Below are 14,843 nucleotides of genomic sequence, written 5' to 3' on the forward strand. Positions count from 1 at the left end.
AGACAATTATCTTTTCTTTGTACTTCAGCATCATTCTGAAGATGAAGGATTCTGCTGAACACCAAGGTCTTAGCTGCATTTCTGACATGCATGAAGATTTTCTTAGAGTCATAGCTTGTGTATTTTAGTACTTGGTGTTGTTCCCCTATTTGCTTTCCTTCAACTGCTCTTAAGTTGAAGATAAAATAAAAGTCTAATCTCTGATCTCTAACCCAGCGCTCCTGTTACTTGTCTAAGTCTCCTAGGCTCATTAGTAATAGGTCTCTAACTATGAGGTCACTGTCACTAGAATATTTTTTATTTGTAGTGTGGTTTGGAGTGGTAGATTTGAGATGATTTATGACTTGGTTACTCTTTGTTGTAGATTTATCAATGGGTTTTTCAGCGATACCTAGTCCTAATGAGTCTAGGAAGCTTAGACGAGGACTTGTTACAGCCTCAGCATAAGATAATTTAGTGTGTGTGTGTGTTTGAGTGGAGTGCTGAAGAAGAGGGTTACTCACAGAATTAAAAGTTTTGCAACCTTGTTATTTAAGTACTTGCATCTCTCACAAATTGAATGCATTTTGCTGAGTAAGAGTTCATTGTCTGTGACCATCAGGCAGTTGGTTCACTGCCTGAGTCTATCAAGTGCTATGAGGCAGGTAGCACTGAGAAAGCAAGCAGACGTCCCATCAATTTTGACCCAGGGAATTAGAACTTGTTGACATTTAACTGACTAGTTAATAAGTAAAGGATGCATATTTAATTTACTTAATTAAAGTTTTAGCTTTCACTGCAATTAAATTAATTTTGGTTTATGTTTTTTTGTACAGGTACACAGTGCTAATAGGATAACACCAGTTGTTTCTCCAGTTGATCTAGGGCTTATATTAGTGCAAAACTGTCTGCATCTGTCTAGTACAGGCTTGAGAGATAGTGCATGGAATAGCACTCCTCACGATATATACAAGCAGGAAAAACAAAAGAACCAATTTAAAAAACAACTAGGGCTTTAGTCAATAATGTGGCTCATTGACAATATCAGACAACTCACAAAGGAAACAGATGAGTCCTGGGAGTGATAAAATGATCAGTCTCTAACACCACCAAATTTACAAAATGCCAACAGCTAAAGCAAACCATTAGGATATGCACTTATTAAACAAAACCCAGTTGTTGCAGAAAGCTACAAGACACATAGCTATCCTGTCCCAAATGTTTTTAGAATGCATAAAACATCTGGGCTCATCCAAACTTTTCCCAAAAACTTGCAATAGTCATAATCTCACTGTTTCAGTGATCAGTGAACTTCACGACAAATTATGTAACCCCCCCTTTTTCATATCATGTGTACAACCCGCCCATTATAATATCCTGCCTACCTTTACATAGGGTTCTCCAACTATCAGAATTAGTGGCTCAACAAGTAGCACACTTGCCTTTGAGGCTGGAATATCAAAAGGCTTTGAGCTCCATTCCCACATCAGATACTTGGATTCATTTTTCCAACACTAATGCTGCAGTATAACACTGGAATGCGCCGTTCTTTTTATGAGATTTCAAACTGAGGTCTCATCTGCCTGAGTTAGTGGTAGATCAGGAGGATTTAAAAACCTATAGCACTTACTGAAAAGCAGTAGGAGAAGTTCCTTGGTATCCTGGCCAGCTTTCCTAAGCTGATATGAATACCACCTTGGGTGTCCCCTGAAAAGAGGATACTGTCCTAGTGGGACTAACCTGGCATAACTAATATTTCTACTTTAAAATCATGCAAAAGCTTCAAGTCCAAGTTCACTCAGCACAGGATACTGAAACTATATACGCCCATACTATGTAAGCCCCTTACTCTCCATTTTACTCTAAATCTGTCTACCAAATCCCTGCCCCACAATTCCAAACATGCTCCACTCATCCCACCAGATAAGGGGTTTACCCCTCCACCATAAGTGACTTTTGCCTTATAACCAACCTGCACCACCTTACCAAAATTCTTGAAAAAATTAGTATTAACAACTACCAAAGTATGGGAGTAGAACAGTCTTACCAACAGATAGCATGAATTTCACCCAAACTGTAGCACCTGACAGATACTTACTCTCTAACCCACCACATATATTCCAACATGGAAGATGGTAAACTTACAGATACTATATATTATATGAAGATCTTTTGATACAGTAGACCATTCCTTCCTAATCAGCAAACTAGCAGACATCAGACTCTCAACCACTGTGCTACAGTGATTTCAGAGCTACCCTAAGAATTGAATTTTTAGAGTATTCTGTCTTGGCAACTCCTCTGTATCAGGCACTATTAAAAGAGGAGAACTTTCACTTGTAAAATTCTTAGTGAATAAAGATATTCTCTCAAGAACTTGGTTTGTTTATAATGACTAAGGTCTTCTTTCAGTCTATTCTCTTGTTAAAGGGCATTCTCCAAGACTGTTGTGCCATCCAAAATAACATACCTGAAAGTATCATGAAATATGAGAAACTTCATGACTTCTAGAAATTTCTTAAACATCTTTCTTAAGAAATGAAATGCAACTGCTTTAAAGGCACTGGTTGATTTCTACTAAATTAGCTACTTTCTGCTTGTTGAAGTAAACCATGTTTTTGCTGATCCCCATGGGTCTATATTAGATTATTGAAATCTAAATCGAGTGAACACCATTTCACTGACCCATTTTAATCGAAACCTCAAGTCCTCGAACGATCATTCCATCAATAATTTTCCCACAGGAGGTAACCAGCTGGCCATCATGGTGAATATGTCCTTTTCCCAACTGTAGTGCAATCTTGGGGTCACTATATTTAGTTAGGAGGTGTGGGAGCACAACCCCCCATGAGCATGGGTTTTAACTTTACATGTTTTGATGCAAGTGTTATGTTGGCCCACTGGTTACTTACCATGGGAAAATTTTTGATGGAACGATTGTTCAAGGAAGCGTGATGTCGATTAAAATGGGTTGATGAAGTGTTCACTGGATTTAGATTTCAATAATGTGATATAAATCCGTTCTCCATTATTCTGTTGTAAGACATAGTGTGTGGATCTACCTTACAGTATTTTTGTGGAGTTATCCCTTCGTCTGCTTCATGTCTGTACACTTTCTACAGCATGCCCAGCTTTACAAGCTGTGTAGTTATATTTGTCATACAGTTATTAAATGCACCTTATATATTAAATTGCCTCTGCAGCTGTTATATTGCATGAGTCTCTTTACCATTTTCTATGTTTGACATCCTTATTGTATAACTTTTCTTTAGTATTGTTCAAGTAGTCAAGCACTAAAATTATTCTCATGTTGTCAGGTTTTGATTTTAATTATTCGGTTATTTTATTCTACTTTAATATCTACTTGTTTAATTATGTCATAAATTATTGTTATTGTCAATGTGACTTGCCTGGGTCATGGCTGAAAAGGCTCCTAAGATTACTTTACTTACTCAGTAAACAAATATTAAATAGATACACCTCTAAACACAAGTTGTCTCACTTGGAGATTTAATAGAATGGTGCCTCTGTTTTCATAAAAAATTATCTCCAGGATGAATTCCCTCTGTGAATAACTTTCCCTTTGTCACTGGGTATCTCAGAAGGATCCAAGTAAGTTAAGGCAGTTGAAACATCCACCTAGTTTTCAAAAATTGCAAGTTTTATTTTCATGAGTGGATGGGAGATCGTAGGTTTACCCCGGGTATCACTTTTGTGTCACTGTTAGACAGAGGCACAGTATACTAACCTCGAAAAAGGGCATAGCAAAATTAATTTAAAATGGGTGGCGAAAGCCAAACACACTCTGGCTAGGCTTATAAATGCCCTAGGGCAGATAGCCTAGTATAAACCTATGAACCTATAATGTTGCTCTTCTAAAATTTGTATAATCTATAATTAAACTGGGGAGTGTCATTTAAATATTTTCAGACTAATAAAATTAGTACATTTACAGTCAGCTCAGAATACTCCATACATATATTCCCTGGAACAAAGTGCAGACTTATGAATGAATTATCTTTATAATGCATTGCAAACCAAGCAGGACAATATACAGCAATAAATACATGCATTATGAGAGATTAAAAGTGCTTTGGGTTGCAGTTCAAAGCAGAGGACAAGAAAACCAATGAACTAAGATATGTTATAGTAATTACCCCCCTTATCGGATATGTTCTATCCCCAGTATGCGGCAGAAATGCTTATCTGAATTTTAAGAAGCAAGTATTCCCAGTGATGCTGGACACTTCTTTTCTTGCAAAGATAACTCTGAATTAGTTAAATAAATTAAAAGAAAAAGAACAACAAGTATCAGCTGCAGAGCAGCGAAAGTGATTATTTATGCACTGCACAGAATTAATAAGTTTTAAGAAGATGAAACATAAATATTTTCTGGCAAAGATTGTAAGTACGCATTGTTTTCAGGTATACAGCCTAAGTAATAAACAGACTCCGTGAATACAATAGCGAGTGCTTAGGATCATCCTGAAGAGACAAAATCAGTGAAGGGTGCAATAAATCAGCAATGATATTAGCAGGTGATTCATTCCAGTATTACTTAATCCACAGGTCGACTGACATTTCCATAAAGAACTTTCCACAAAGAAAGCCTACTTACAATTATTCATGCATACGACTAATAACTGCCAGAAGGCTTAGCACTTACGCAACATATCCAGCCTCTTCTTTCTCCTCCTATAGGCCTTTACAGAAGACAGACATGAGTAAGAACCATTGAGAGTTATTGGTGAAAGACTGTCAGGTTCACAAGTTACCATGACGATACAGAACATTTAGCATTTCTAGAACAAAGCCCCAGAAGACCTCATCTGTGTGCCTGTTCTGAAGTTGCAAAGTGGAGTACATGAGTGTAAAGCAGAGTGAGGTTTTGAGCAAAAAAAGAGGGAAGCTTGCCTTATGCCTCTTTTGAACTTCTTTTTGCATAGGCTTTCAACAAATCTATGAAGAATTATTAGGCATAAACTGCCATAGAGTGCTAACAGCTAAATTATACATCTTTTTTTTTGTTTCCTGGCCATAAGTGGCTGTTACAGGATAAACAGAGTTAGAGTGTATCAGGGAATTGCCTCTGGTCAGCATCAGATTTTATGTCTCCACTGAAAATGGGCTCTTCTGCTCAGCTGGACCAACCTGGTTAACAAATGTTAAATAAATTGTTGTTGTCTTTCGGCTTTTCCTGGTTAGGGCTCGCCACAGCAGAACTCTGGTCCGCTAATGATTGGCAGTAGATTTTCACAGTGCTGAGTTGCCAGCTCGATGCCCAACCTTCAACAAAGGCACGCCCATTCACGCATGTCTTTCGGAATGCCACTCGACCTGCGGGGAGGACATGCAGACTCCACACAGAAGGCACTCCCCGCACACTAGCTGAGAATCGAACGGGAGAACCTCTTGCTGTGAGGCAACAATGCTATCACTGCACCACCACGGATAAAATAAAAGTGTGAGATGGTGGTGAAAACAGAAAATCCTGTGGTGCAAGTCCATGTGGTAAATGTTAAGTAAACTTACCCATGAATCTGCAGAAACATCTGTGTGATATGCTTAGTGCAGAAAACTTGTGATCTATTTAATGAGAACTGCTATACATCTTTTTAATAGCTTAGGATTAATAAAAGAATAATAAAGTAAAGTAAGTCCACACATAACGCATAACTAAATGTGTCTGTAATTTTTCTTTGTGGCACTTTTCTCCCTGGGCCTCTGCTGAAAAAGGGCCTTTTCGGCTCAGTCAGACACCCCCAGTTAACAAATGTAAAATAAATAAATAAATATAAAATCAAACAGATTCATTAGACTACACTACTTTCAGCACCCCAAACTACTAGTTGCAGACAAAAAGATGCAACATAAAATATACCAAATACACAGAGAGCATGTATATGGAAAATAACTGCATATTTGAATATATTGACTGCTTCTGACATTTCAAAAGAACCAAAACCTGTTCACTTCCTCGTAACATGTTTTTTGGCCATTACATGACACTGATACAGGCTTCTTGTGTGTGCAGCTCAGTTGGCAACACTCATTTGTGTGACACAACTGAGCTGCTGTACCTCTTGAACAACAGGAAATTTGACTGAATGCTTGCTTGGATAACTTCCAGATGGTTGACAAAGGTAAGTGGTATGGTTGAGAGTTTGTGTGTGACTGTGTGTGTTTTAAGGATGGGGGGGATACATTTAGTGTTTTTACAACTGTGAGTGTTTAGAGTTAAGTTAGGGGATAGATTTATTTTGTGTGTGTGTGTGTGTGTGTGTGTGTGTGTGTGTGTGTGTGTGTGTGTGTGTGTGTGTGTGTGTGTGTGTGTGTGTGTGTGTGTGTGTGTTTGCATGGTGAGTGTCTGAGCTGTCTTGTGTAGCTTGCACTTTTTTACATTAAGATGTATACACAATCCTGACATTCCATGAGTACATTTTTAATATTTTTTAATTGTTACATATTATTCTATTCCAAGAAGCAGTACATGCAGAATGGAAGGGAAAGACATTTTAAAATGTTGTTCTTCACTTAGCACAAAGAATATGTCTCTTGTAGCTTTTATAGTTAGCAGCTACTATGCTGGGACTCGGGTACATTCTACTTTGCTTTTCATTCAGACTCGATTCTGTGGGTACTATTGGATGTAAACTATTATGTTGACTGCTTTGTCCAACCACCATGTAAAATTTTGAATAAAATAAAATGTCTTTGTATAATTTAAGTTTCTTGATGGGGACATACTGAAGCATATTGACTGTTCCTATCCATGCTTGTTCCAAACGACAATACTGTTATTCCCCATTTTCCTATCACTTTCCCCTTCATCAGCAGCATCATGCCTTTCCTAGACTATGCAGATATTTTCCTTCCTTTTTAAATTTGTTGAACCATAATTTTTTTTCTACAATACTAAAAAAATGACAACGTTACAACAAGCTACTCCATATCACAAAGACTCAAACAGGATTCAACTCTGTGTCTGTTTTGAAAATGTTTAACATTCAACTCCTAACTTGGCTTACTAACAAGTCACACCTTAAAGTAATTCCAACTTCAGTCATCCTGTAGAAGCACTCATCTCCTTAAACCCTTCATCGCTTATATCTGGTATATACAGAGTGATTAACGCAAAACACTGACATTTCAGTAAAATTTAAAATAAGCATGTGACTTATTCTGCAATTCCATCCAAATTATTCATCTAGCACAACTAATAGGTGGGCCGCATCACTATCTGCCATCTTCCAAAACCAACACAACATAAGTTATTCCCATAGAAATCTTACTATTTAAAGTATGAGTACATAAGTGTGGGATGTAGCCAATGCAGTGAAAACCAAAACTCACTGCAACTGTATTAAACCATTTTTGTAATGGGAGCTTCACTCCTGCTTCCTCACAATAGGAAGCTATGCTCTCCACACTCCTGCTGTTTATATAGCCACTTCTATATTGTGATGCTTCAGAATAAGGAGACTCATCTAGCATACCGCAAACACAATATTACATGTACTTTAACGTTTAGAGTTGAGAGTGTTAAACTTCTATACAACAAACTTTTATTTAGTTGTTTGATTCCTGGGTAGTGGGATGATCACAATGGATGCATTTGCCACTGCTCAGATAAAGTTATACTGCACACATGGAGAATTTTATGTGAACTGAAACAATTGCAAAAGATTGCTACCAAACGTGAATACACAGAAGAGAATTGTCAATCCAGTTCTATTTTAAACTCTCATTAAACACATTTTGCTGATAAATGTATTATTTACAGTAGTTAAAAAGCTATATCTCGTGAGTCTTATATGTGTGTGGATGACTTGTCTGAAAGCAGGTGCAAATGGTTACTTCTCTGAGGGATTTACTATGAAACATTGTGTCTCCTTTTGCTGAGAAAGCACTGAAAAGACAATCCCTGGGATTCATGAAGCTTGCACCAGGTGCCGGCGTAGCGTCTGCGTTCTAACACCAAACATGGCTGTCGATCAATCCAGGTACGAGCTGCTCCCACGTGACCTACCTGCGTACGTTATGCCTGCACAACTCCCGGGCCCTGTATGCTAATTACCCCATGTGCAGCAGTGTAGCATGCAAATGAAGGTATGTAGCGATCCAGGAAGTGGTGCAGGCATAGTGTAAGCATGCAGAAATGTAAACTGTAGAAAATGGTTTACATTTTAGCAAGCATAAAATAGGAGCCATGAGAGCCGACCATACACATGTTAATATATGCCAATGGCTAAATATATATAGCCATTGGCATAAAAAAAATGTGCAAAATATAAAATTAACATTTAGCATATATAGTCGCACTATCATGACCTGGAAGAGCAGGGCATCGGTGTGCAAAGGGGATCGCAAGGAAAATATCAAAATATAGAATAAAACTACAATGAAACACATATCACGATTTCCCCATAATAGTCAATGGCAGGCATGCAACACCATACAATGGTGCAAGGGTTGCTAAGGGGCTGTGACAGTGTTATGCGCAGTAGCTAGGAATTAGTAGGCAATGCCATGCAAATGAAGGGAGTAATAGTGAATCACAGATTCCCCGCTGGTGTAAGGATGCACCTCACAGTGTAGCGTTATAACACCGAGGTGTGCCCTTGAGATAAAGATGACATCAAGAGAGGGGTGTGTCCCCATTGCTGTAAGCACATTGGAGCATTGCTAAACTGGTTTGCCCCTAGATAGGCAAAGCTGCAGGATAGGGGTGCGTTGAACTGGCCATAGCTATGCTTAGCTGAGAGTACACAAGGTAACCAAGTATGCATGTGAATGGAGATGAAAATGCATGTAAACCCGGTAAACGGGTTTGCGCGGCGCGCACTGCAGCTGAAACAGCAAGGATATAGGAAAGAAATAAGGAAATGCTGCAGCAGTAAAATTGGATTACAAATGACTAATTAACTCCTAGGAGCCTACAGTGGGCCATTGACAACAGCTAACAAGGCTGCAAGCAGCTACCTGCAGAACAGGAAAGGGGAGGGGCTGTACTGCAAAGAAAACAGTAAAGTGTCAAAGCAGAACAAAGCCGATTTGCAGTATATCAACTACAAGACACATTTTGCCATGACTGGGTAGGTAAAGTACAAAACAAGAAAGATGGCAGGTGGATGCATGACTGATAATGGGAGGGGATCCAGGTTTAAAGGTGAATTAAAGCACAACAGATTAATCAAGGCAGGCAAGCATATCTCCACAGTACAGCCCCCACACTTGCAGTACTCATTGCAAAACCCATAATAAAGACATGCTGCAGCTGGAATAGCTCATACACACCCACTGACATCAGCAGCATCCATAGCACAATAGTATAAAGTGTGAAAGCACCTCACACACATTTGTGTATTCCCATATACTCTGCACCAGTGGTGTATACAGCTAGGGGAAATTTTAGTAAGTACATGTTAGGGACTGCCATAGCTTTGATCCACCAGCATGTGTTGGAGACTGAAGGTGGTGTGGAGGATGATGCACACGACCACCTCAGGCACCAGAGGAGGAGGAGAGTGTTCAGACCCAGGGTAACCTACAAGGGGTTACATGATCTGGAGATAGTAGAGCATTACAGGGTGGACAGGGACATCCTACAGCAACTTGTGGAGCTGTGTTGGCCACGCCTCAGAGCCAGAACAAACAGAGGGGAGCCCATCCTAGTGGATATGAAGGTATGTGTAAGCCTGAGAATACTAGTTACAGGTACCTTTTAAAGACCAACTGGGGATATCATGGGGATCTCACAGGCATCAGCATACAGGGTACTCCACCAGTTCCTGGATGCCATGTTACCACATGCCAATGAGCACATATACTTCCCCGAACGCAGGAGGAGTTGGCCAGCAATATGCGTCTCTTCCACCATGTGGCAGAATACCCAGTGGTACTGGGTGCAATAGACTGCACGCACATACACATCAAGCCACCACCCGGTGAGCAGGGTAGGAGCTGCATAAACCGCAAGGGATACCCCTCCATCAACTGCCAGGTCATGTGCAATGCCCAGGGCATTATCATGGATGTGTGTGCTGGCAGCCCTGGAAGCTATCACGACTCCCACATCTGGCATGCCTCACAGCTGTATTAGTTATTTTCCAGGGGGGACATCCCAAATGGCCACCTGGTGGGGGATGCTGACTATGCACTGGAACCGTGGATGATGATTCCCATCAGAAATGCACACACACCCATGCAGGAACACCATAATGAGGCACACACAAACCAGAATCATCATAGAGCGTGTGCTTGGGATGCTGAAATCATGGTTTTGTTGCTTGGAGATATCTGGTGGAGCCTTGCAGAACTCTCCAGGCACGTGTGCCCACATCTTCATAGTATGTGCTATGCTACAAAATATGGTCCTGTGGAAACAGCTGCAGCAGGGACAGAATGGTGAAGGCCCTCACAGCCCACCACCATTGCCAAAGGCCCCACAGGCACAGAGGTACTCAGACTGCGAACACCCTGAGCCAGCCCCAGTAGGCAGATGGAGGCGTGCCCAGTATGCCCATGCCTTGGCAAAGAGGGAACATATAGCACACACACTGACAATGTAGGCACTCAGGGACTGACACCTTTCTCCACCTGCACACACAGTAAAAATGGATGGCACACACACAAGACTACCTGTAAATTGTCATGTATAGGCAGTCTACTGTGTGCATCAAACATAGGCAGCCCTCACCTATTGCATACACAACTGCCATTGGCACAAGGTAAGTCAACACCTAAACAGTAAATTAAGCTATCAGCATGTGCTGATACTGTATGTATAGATTCATAGGTAGGTACTTGGCCAACTGCCAGAGGCCATTCATAAGCCCAGCCAAAATGTGTCAGCTTTTGCCACCCCATTGATTCATTAACTGTCCCTCTGTGAAGCAGAGCCAATGGCAGGATATCTGGGGTGCATCTACTGTTCCCCATCCACTCTTCAAGGTTTCTCTTACAGAGTGTTAGTGAGGGGCTCTGTATAATGTAGTTAGGGAGGTTGTTCCAAAGTATGGGAAGTGTCTGTGACAGGAATCTTTCCCTCCAGCATCTTCCAGTTATTGTTGTGGCAAGGTTCAGCTCACTACTGTGTGTGGCTCACTGTGACATGGATTCCCATAGGTGGAGCATATCCATTAAGCCTGAGTTCGACATGGCTGTGTTGGCCAGCAGAGATCATCTCTGGGTAAACGAGAGGCCACTGAGTAAAGCAGGAGTTTATTCAGTCTGGCTGAATAGGCCATATGTTGGAGGCCAGTATTCCCCTTTGCAAGGTACATTTGTGGACTTCCCAGCTGTTGGAAGTGTCTTCTGAGGTACATTCCAAATGGGTTATTATACCCTATGATGGGCCTGATGAGTGATGAGTAAAGGAGCACTATAACCCCAGTATGTCTAGATGGGAATACTTTAGTAATCAGATGGACTACATAGAAGGATGTCCTAGCTACTGTAGAGATATGATTGTCAAAGGGGAGATCACTATCTACCTTAGTCCCCAAATATATATTACCTCATCCGTATTAAAGTGGCTGCCACTTATGTGTTAATATGTGGGTGCTTAACATTCCACAATGGAATGACCATGCAGATAGTGACACTTGGCTGGAGGCTGTGACATTGACACCCTGTGGTGGTCTCTGTGAGGCCCCTTGAGGGATGTCTGTGTCAAATGGAATATCAATCATGGCTCCCAGTTCGCAGTCATTGCCAAACATGGTCTTCCATAGTCCACCTGTGTTTGCCTGTACCTCTGAGAAGTATTTGCCAAACAGTAGGGCTCCCAGGACTAAGTCCTGTGGGACACCAGTTGTGACTGGTCAAGAGTTGGACCTGGAGACCGCTAGTCGTACCATGTGTGTTCTGTGTGTAAGCCTGTTGGCAACCCACATGTGATGTATGGGTGTGTGCACTGGCTGGTGAGTTTATCAATAATACCTGAGTGGGGCATGGTGTCAAAAGACTTGGCGAGGTCCAGGTAGTATGTGTGAACCACCTCCCCCATCATCTAACATCTTGGTGACTGTATATAAGATGTCAAACAGATTCAGAAGGCATGAACTGCATTCAACCAAGCTGACCTGGGTTGGGTCACGTGTTCGGAGTTTACCAATGTCTTTGCTAATGAGTGCCATGAGGATGCAATCCATACCATTGTAGACCAGGCTAGTCAGGCTTATGGGGTGGTAGTTACCATGGTCAGTTGTGATTCCAGCTTGATGGAGTGGAATAACCATTGCCACGTGCCATTGTATGGGCATGTAGCCTGTGGAGAGGCTGAGGATGGAAAGCTTAATTAGGTGGGGGCTCAGGTTGTCTTGTACAGTTTGCAAGATGCAGTCTGGACAACATCTGCCTCCACTGATACTGTGTTCTGCTGTTAGAGAGGGCCATTTCCATCTGTGTGTCTCTGATGTGTGGTATACTGCAACTTTCGGGTAGTGTTGTGGGCTCTTTAGGGGGTGACGTATGCACGGAATGTATCTGCAAGGATGTTGGCAATATCAGTAGGGTCAGCATATTTTGTGCTATATTTCACCAGCACAGTGCAAATCTGTGTGTCACCACTTAGATCCTTGACATAGCCAAAGAAGGCTTTGTGGTTATCTTTTGAATCCTTGTGTATTCTCCTGCTGATGTTAGCCTTGGATGATGTCATGAGGGACTAACGTATCATACTAATAGTGGTCTGCCCTTCGTGGGATTTGCTGTTTGTCTGGAACACTGTCCTACTATTGTAGTATAGCCTGTTTATTGCAGAGGTTCACAAGACTGGTGTCCTTGTCTAGGAGGAGTGAGTCTTGGTTTATCAGTGATGGCACGATCCATACATCCATGTAGGTGCTTATAGACTGCATTTATAAATCTGTCTGTATCTTGAGCAGTGTTTCCCCTTAGTGTGGGGGCTGTGAAACCCCCCATCCCTGTCACTAGTAGTGCAAATTTAGTTGTAGGAAAGGTATACATTGTGGTATCCTGGGTGGGGGAGATGCTTGGGTGTGGAAACAGTGAATAGTTCATGGTCAGATCTAACCAGTGACTGGTTAACCTCCGCTGTGGTGCACCTGTTGCCCATGTTGGTGATGACCACTTCTAGTATGCTTCCACCCCTCATTAGGGAGGTTACCATCTGATACAGGGCATACGAGGTGATAAATTCCAGGAAGCACTGGGCCTGGAAGTGAGTACTGGAGTAAGTTTCCCAATGAATGGTATGGTAGTTGACATTGACAAATACCAGTGTGTGCATTAGGACTGTCATGTTCTCCATTGTCTCCAGGTAGGTGGAGTGGTGGCCCTGGGTCATGGAGGGTGATCTGTAGCAGGACACAGTTTACATTGCAGTTGTGGCTGATGTTAGCTACACATGGATAATCATAGAGGTATCATGTTGCCCCACTAACCTGGAGGTGTAGGTATCCCTGATGAATATGGATACACCCCCTCCATGTCTGTGTCAGTCCATGTTCTGTGGCTGAAATGTGTGGTATGAGTTGTAGTCTGGTAGTGCTGGTGTGCTCTCAGGACCCTTAAGACAGATCTCAGTTACTGCACAGATGTTGATGTTGTCCATCCTGAGGAGTGCTGGGAGTGCATGCATGTTGTGATCACAGCCCCTGGTGTTGAGTAGCATAACCCTCATTGATTCTGCTATTGTGCTGTTTACGGAGCTGGTATTTACCTTCAAGACTCTCCTAAATAAGGCACCAGTATTCCAAATTGGCCAGTATTCCAAAGTCTAAGGCTGACACATAGGCCGGTATGGTATTGTTGCATGCATGTTCCCCATCTGTGCTTGCTCTTTGTCCCTCCTGTAGGTAACCTACTGGTAAGCAATAGAAAGCCTTAAACTTATACAAGTCTATACAAATCTTCTAGCTTCCAAGATAGGCTTTTGGAGTGACTAAGTATCAGTGTTCTGTATGTTCTTGCTGTACTTAACTGTTTCCTGACTACATGGTGATTTCTCACTGTATATTGTGATCTGAAGGTCTGTTCATTCACATATTATGACTGTGATGGCCTGCACTTTAGAGGTTCACAGATAGCCTACTACCTATCTGCCCAAGGGCAATTAGAAGCATTGCTACAGTGTGTTGGCTTTCTCCGCACCATCAATGAAGTAACGGAGCCTCTGTCAAGCATAGCCAATGAAGCAATTCCAGACAGAGTTGCTGGAAGCTGTTGAAGACTGGGGTTGTGGAGGGTGATAGGGGCACTTATTGATCTAAAGAGGGCAGGTTAATGTGACAAATTAGACACCATTCAATTTCCCCAACAGGTCTCACAGCTATCAAACTGGACAGGCTCCCCCAACCCCTAGCTGTATGGTTCTGGGACACATGATCCCAGGGGTGTATATTCTGTTACCCATTCACACAACAAGGTTTCCCTTGAAGTGTGTCAGTGAGGGGCTATGACTAATGTAGTTAGGAATGTAATGTATTGTATCACAGTACATTTGTTATATGTTGTTATTTTAAGAGTAAGTGATGCTCAGAGGGTTTGGGGGCCTCCACTCTTTGCTTAGCCTAGCTTACACATAGAAATCATCTAAATAGGAAATAGGCAGAAGCAACGTTAATGTCAACAATGTAATGGTTACAGCATCTCCATAGTGTTTGTGCATTCGGGGTCCCAATCCCGATAAAGGTAGGGATGTTTATCATGTTCAAATGTATACCTTAACCACAGCTTACATATATAGATCGTAATCGTCTGTATAATAAACATTCGAAACACCCATATAAACCCATGTGTGCTGGAGAGTACAGTAAACCGAAAATGTAATTTTATGTAAGCACATAGTGAGATGCTACTTTACTGACATTTATATATCCTGAGTAGTTAGCAGATGT

The sequence above is a fragment of the Protopterus annectens genome, chromosome 6.part0 (assembly GCF_019279795.1).
Source record: "Protopterus annectens isolate FY-2018-M chromosome 6.part0, PAN1.0, whole genome shotgun sequence".
Lineage (NCBI taxonomy): Eukaryota > Metazoa > Chordata > Ceratodontiformes > Protopteridae > Protopterus > Protopterus annectens.